Genomic DNA, 6596 nt, shown 5'->3' with positions numbered 1-6596 from the left:
ATTATGCCTAAGATTATTTAATTTAAAAGTCTTTCTTTAATTTCTTTAATTTTATGACAAATCAAAATTTAACAAAAAACAAATTGAAAAAAAAGGAATATCTATTTTTCGATTATGTAAATGAATTAACCTTTTTTCCCCTTTAATTACAAATGGATGTTTATCAAGATTATTTAAATTCCATGAGAAAACTTTCACTTAGGATCATGAAACTTTTAGGGATGGGATTCCGTGTACCGAAGAGCCACTTGAAAGTGTTATTTTGAAGATGATTAATTCATAATGAGACTCAATTATGTCCAGTACCATAAACTCGAGATCACCTTATAAATAGGTCCTCGCTATCATTCAACATCATTAACCATTCTCCATCAAGATTATGTTAGCGGAGTTTAGGTTTTTGTGGAAAACGAATGGTACTCCTCCAATCATATTTTAATGCTTTTGTGGTTAACGTTGGTGAAATATTTATTGTAAGCAAATTTACATACTACAAATATATAATAAGTTAATGTAATATGCATATGTATTACATACAAACAATATAAACAAAAGCAATTAAAGAAATAATGCATTTCTTTAGTGAAAAATATTATATGATCTTTCCACATGACGCACAATGATATACATCATGGATTTTTAGACTTACAACATAAATATAACATATTTAGTGTTTGTCATTTTGCAGGGCTCATCAAATGGTAGATACAAAGTTCCTTGCATAGAGTAGTTGATAACAACGAGACTACTAGAAAAACACTTGCTTTCTTTCTTTGTCCAAAACAAAGATAAGGTGGTGAGTCCACAAACTCAATTGGTAGACTACAACAACCCTTGACTATATCTTAACTTCACATGTATGACTTTCCTTGAGTTTACCCAAAATCATCCCCGAGGTGATACAAACACTCTTCAAGCTTTCTCGATGTTGCTTCAATAAAATAGTATAGAAGCATAAGACCTATGTTGGTTAGGTTCAAGATTGAAGGCTTGGTAATCTTTTGTAGGTATGTCAAATCCTTGATTAAGAATTACAAAATTTCATGTTGCAATAGCTCTATTAAGTTAGACACCTAGTATTTATGAGTTAATTTCTATTTCAGTTTCGTTCTTGTCTGTAAATACATGTCTTTTAATACTTAATAATATAAAGTTGTGGAATGCAATTACATTATTTATCCTAAAATTTTCTTCCATTGTTATGTTCCTAAATTTATTTTCTCTAAAAAACTGATGGGTGGGATGTAGAGCTATTTTTCAAAAGAAACTTTGAGGGAAAATATGGATTTCACAAATAGTTTTTCATGTATTACTTATGCAGTTTTTAGCAACTAATATTACAATTTATAGAGTAGTGAGAACAGAAAATCACTTGGAGGCCCTTGATTGTTAAGAAGAAAGACATTGAAGAGGATTATGAAATTAAGCTGTTACAAAATAATCCCACCATAACACAAATCAAGAGTAACATGGAAAATAAAATCATGAAGTCCACAACGAATGCAACTCTGTTTATTGTTGTCTTAACAAATTTTTTAAAGAGAATTATATTTCTCCCATCACTAAAATATATTTGAAATTATCTTTAGAAATAATATGTTGGAGGTAATGAATTCAAGTTTCAAAGAATTAAAAAAACACCAAGAAAATCAAAGAATGTTTGGATAGATTTTTTGGTATTGATGATAAAGTAAGATTTCAATGCACTAAATAAAAAAAAAAGGTCAGAAATAAATTTAAACGCAATTTGCCAAAGGATGATTCATTAAATAAATTGACTTTATCAAAAATTCTACAAACTCATTCTTTGGATGTGATCGGAAGAATCAACCTCCCACTTTGATATTATAGAAGAGACATGTGATAACAAACGTATTGAGGAAACGAAGGCAAAGTTTTTTAATTCCATAGGAAAAGAAATCAGTAGAAGAAGAGCTAGTAAAGGTACTGATGGAAAAGGTAGATGTAAGAAGAGAGAGCGAGTCGGACAAGATCTAGATTGTTCTGTGTCACAACATAGTGAAGATGCTCAAGATTCTTCAATATGAGGAACATAAGTGAGAGAGATTTGGATGGTTCCACAGATAAAATTTTCAAGAGAGATGATGTACATTATGATGATGATCTCATTTGGGAAATGATTTATCGAATGGTAGATCATACATTTACAATACAAACAACTAAATGTTCAATTCATTGAAAAGTTGGGTTTAGTAAAATATCCAGAAAACCATTCTATGGAAGTGATATTAAAGGTTTCCTTACATGGAATGTGTTAATGAAAAAATCTTTAGACTCAAGGGCGGTTAAAAATAATTGGGGGTCTAAAGAGAAATTTTAATTCACCGTCTAAAATATAAATACACTTCATATACATATTTATTTTTTAAAAAGAATAACACTATTTGGATGAAAAATATTAGATTAATATTGTTTTATAAGTTAGTAGTTTTACGTAAGATTTTATAAACTCAACGTTGAAAAACAACTTTTAAGTGAGATAGTTATTATAAGTTTTGTTAAAATAATGATAGATGTAATAAGTCGATAAGTATTAAATAAAGATAAGAGTTAGAACCATAGAATTTGACTTAAATAGTTGATGACTTGATATACCTAATTTTAATATTCTTAGAGTAATGCTTGAAACTAAAATTTAAAAGAAAAAAAAAATTGTAATTCACTTTGTTCAACACAGTTAACTGTTAATTCTTATTTTTAACAAACTACAAAAGATGTTAAATGGCATAAAATAAATTATTTTCTTAAAAAAATATACTTTTATTATAAATAAGTAATTTTTCTATAAAATGTTTAACACAATTTATTCTAATCAAGAATTTGAGGCCTCCAAAGGCAAATGCTTTATTTTTTAAAGCGTAGAGCCGGCCCTGTAATGAGACTAAAACTACCTTACCAGTATATTGTTCTAAGTTACATGTGATAACTACTTCAAGAAAGAAAAGAAATCACAGGTGCCAATGTTCTTGGGAACAACCATAAATATATGCAAAGCCAGTAACAAATTATTATAGATAATAAGTTCAAAACAATTATTGATGAAATTTATACCTAACTTTATGTTTTTATGACTTAAGGGGTCCATTTTGATAAGGAAGACCTTGAAAGAAACTGTTGTGGGCATATGTACCAGATTGATTTCCCTAAAGAGTGGAACAAGATCTATAAACCTTCCCCATCTACAAGAGGAAATTGGTTGTTGTTTTTATTTTACATTATTATTCTTGCATTCCTTGATTTTTGTGGAAACAATAGAAATTAGAAATCGTTTTAAATCGTAAAACAATAGTCTTTTAGTTTTTTCAATTGAGTAAGTTACATGTTTTTCTTACTTTTTCAAAGCTAAAAATATCTATGTACTTATGTTATATTGTTTTATTTGATTATATATGACATATTTGATTTTTATTGATATTTAGTGTAGATTTTGAATCCCTTCTTACAATAGCTGCATTATTTATTTCATAATTACTGATCTATATTGCCCATTTTCCTATGACATGTGCACTAGATAGTTTGCCCATACATGTACTATTAATAAAGCATAATTGTATATGTACTCAAAACATAAAACATACCAACATGCATTAAAATTTTTATTATGCTTCATTTATGATGTAATAATGTTTCAATTTTTTTTTAACTAGTAAAATTACCCGTGCTTCGCGCAGGAATTTTGTATCATTGAATTTATAAAAAAATAGGTAAAAATCTATTTGTCATTAAAATTAAAATATTATATTATCTTAAATACAAAATTACGTAGTACAAACATTAATAATGTAAAGGAAGATGAAAATTATAACATCTTATCATTTATCCTTAATAAAATAACAAAAATTAATGACTATAAAAATACATACGAGGATCTATGATATAAGAAATGGTGTGAGTGAGTAAATCAAAGGAGCAAAATGAACAAATATTTAATTGTGAAGAACAAGAGGTTCAAATTTTTTGTTGTTTTTAAAAGAGAGGAAATCTCTCTATTTATAGTCAACAAAGGAAAATGTGAACAAATATTTATTATGTCTCATCGGAAAGGTTACAACTATTTGAAAGGTTTCAACGCTTCAAAGAGGTTACAACCTTTCACAAATGTCAAAACTTTTCATAAGTCACAACTTTTCATAAATGCCGCAACTCTTCAACAAAGTCATAAATTTTGTAAAGAGTCACAATTTTTATTTTATAAAAGTCGCAAATCTTCATATAAGTTGCAAATTTCAGAAATTTCACAACTTCTCATGAAAGGGGAATGATAATTATGTAAATAAATAAATCAAAAGAGAATTATGGTTTGTGGTTGCACCACGTAGGCGGGTAGACGGTTTTTTTTATATAAATATATGATTTTCAAACTTGTGTGCTTTCTATGTGAATACACCAATATGCATACTTATGTCTGAAACCAGATAACTTTAGATAAACACGTGCATGTAAATCGTTAAAAGGGCACAATATCTGATAACGATATATAAGTCTCTCTTATTTCACAAAATAAGCTTACATGTTAGGAAAATTCAGTGGATTATGAGATTAGAATGATATTTTTTTCTAAAACTCTTGTATCCGTCTATGTTATTTTACCATACATAATATCTATAAAGTTATCATTTTTTTGTCTTAAAAAATATAGAATGGAGTGTTATATTGGGATATAGAAGTTTTTATTATAATTTGTTCATGATTGCTTTATAGATATTTAAATTCGGAATAATGACATCATGTGGAGATAGATTTAACATTTAACATTTAAACTAGATATGTTAAATCTTAAATTCTTAATGCTAATTTCATTGTACATTTGAAATTATGTGTTCATAATTAGATATTATTTTTACAGTTTTCATAGTTTTAGTTTTTTTTCACGCATTTATGTATGTTTCATATAAAAAATACAGGGTTTAGCTGGACCTATAAAACATATGCACTATGTGCCTCTAAGAAAATGTCGTTGAAATTATTTATCTTACACTGCAACAAAGCAAGAAGATTTAGCTAGTCTAATCAAACAATGAAGAAACAAACCATTAGGAAAGGCAAATCAGTAGAACATCTAATGTTACTACTGTCAAAAATTATATGCACAACACATGCATGCCCGAATATTAATTCTAACATGACTAATATATAAGTATATCGTTTATGCTAGAACACATACAATTATGTCATTACAGAAAAACTTCCATGTAAGAAAGATCTGCATGTGTATCTACAGGATAGATAACAACTATATATATAGTGTACGATAATCCCAAATTCACATCCAAACTCTATCAATATTTAGATGGGACAGTATGAACAGAAACTTTCAAAAAATTTCTAGGTTAGAAGAATTGATTCTCATCTTGACCATTGACACTAACCTACAGTATAAATGTCTACGATTGTCTATAGTTAGTAACTCGACCAAAGATCGGGGTCATGTCCGAAGGGAGCTGTTTTGAGAAAATATAGTTAATCTAAAATTTTATTCTAATTAGCCGGAGCTAAAGAGATTTGTGAATAAAAACATGCCATGAGGATTATAGGTGGTGATTGAATAAAGGTCTCATTAAAATTGCCTACGATCATTTCAAAGAGGACACCTTTCTAAATCAATCAGACTAACTTGGAAAATTATAGGTGTATTCATGCATGGATCAAAATAAAGTCATCACACAAGGCATCAATACTAAATCCAAACAAGACAACACACATTGACTAGTGTGCAATGATTATCACATGAGAAATCCACTTGATACATGATTTATCAGAACAAGATGCAAAGAGTTCACATATTGCCTTTGTAAATTCATTTGGTCTCATTGTGTCGTACATTTGTCTTTGTCAGTTGAAAGAACTATTCAAGTCGTCAGTATTGATCGATATCGAGACATAAATTTTAATGAGAATAGAAACATTCAAAACAACAGGTGGAATGAATTTTTCAAAAAAAGAAATTTTTTTGAAGCGTCAATATCTTTTGCAATAAAAAACATAAAGTATCCATAAGCTCAATTTTTACGCCCCGAGCCTACACCCTGAATGTGTCCGGCACCCAATGACCATTGTTGGCTTGAGCGAAGCATTGACATGCCTTAATTAACTCAGTGGATGAATTAACTCAATAGTAAAACAAGTAGTCTTTATCATAAATAAATTACGTTAATGTCTTAGCCGAAATGACACTTAAGTCTCAAAATAGATTATCTAAATGGAAAATAACGAGATACTAAAATCTGACTATCTGACTGACTATCTATCGATGAAGCCTCTATAACACTATGATGAATGTTGGGACAGACACCACAACAATTTATTAAAGAAAAATACTGAAAAACATATAAAGGGATTCTCAAAGGTCTTCATCCTAAGGCGATCCAGGCCAACTAGCATCAGTACATTGAATGCATGAGTATGAGTGTTGGTATGCTAATAAATTTTAAAGTTTGAGAGTTAAAAACTTACCTTCCCTCTGTTTAACTCATGAAATACTAACTAAATATAAAGTAGTAAAGAACATGCAATATATATATATAAATATATATATATATATATATATATATATATATATATATATATATATATAT

General features: G+C 28.4%; 1 pseudogene; it reads left to right on the top strand.

The window, feature by feature from the left end:
• Positions 1-117: 117 nt before the first annotated feature.
• Positions 118-940, top strand: LOC107001268 (annotated as a pseudogene).
• Positions 941-6596: the final 5656 nt, after the last annotated feature.

Source organism: Solanum pennellii, chromosome 10 (assembly GCF_001406875.1).
Source record: "Solanum pennellii chromosome 10, SPENNV200".
Lineage (NCBI taxonomy): Eukaryota > Viridiplantae > Streptophyta > Magnoliopsida > Solanales > Solanaceae > Solanum > Solanum pennellii.
The sequence above is the reverse complement of the archived record's forward strand: the minus strand, read 5'-3'. Positions and strand labels throughout refer to the sequence as shown.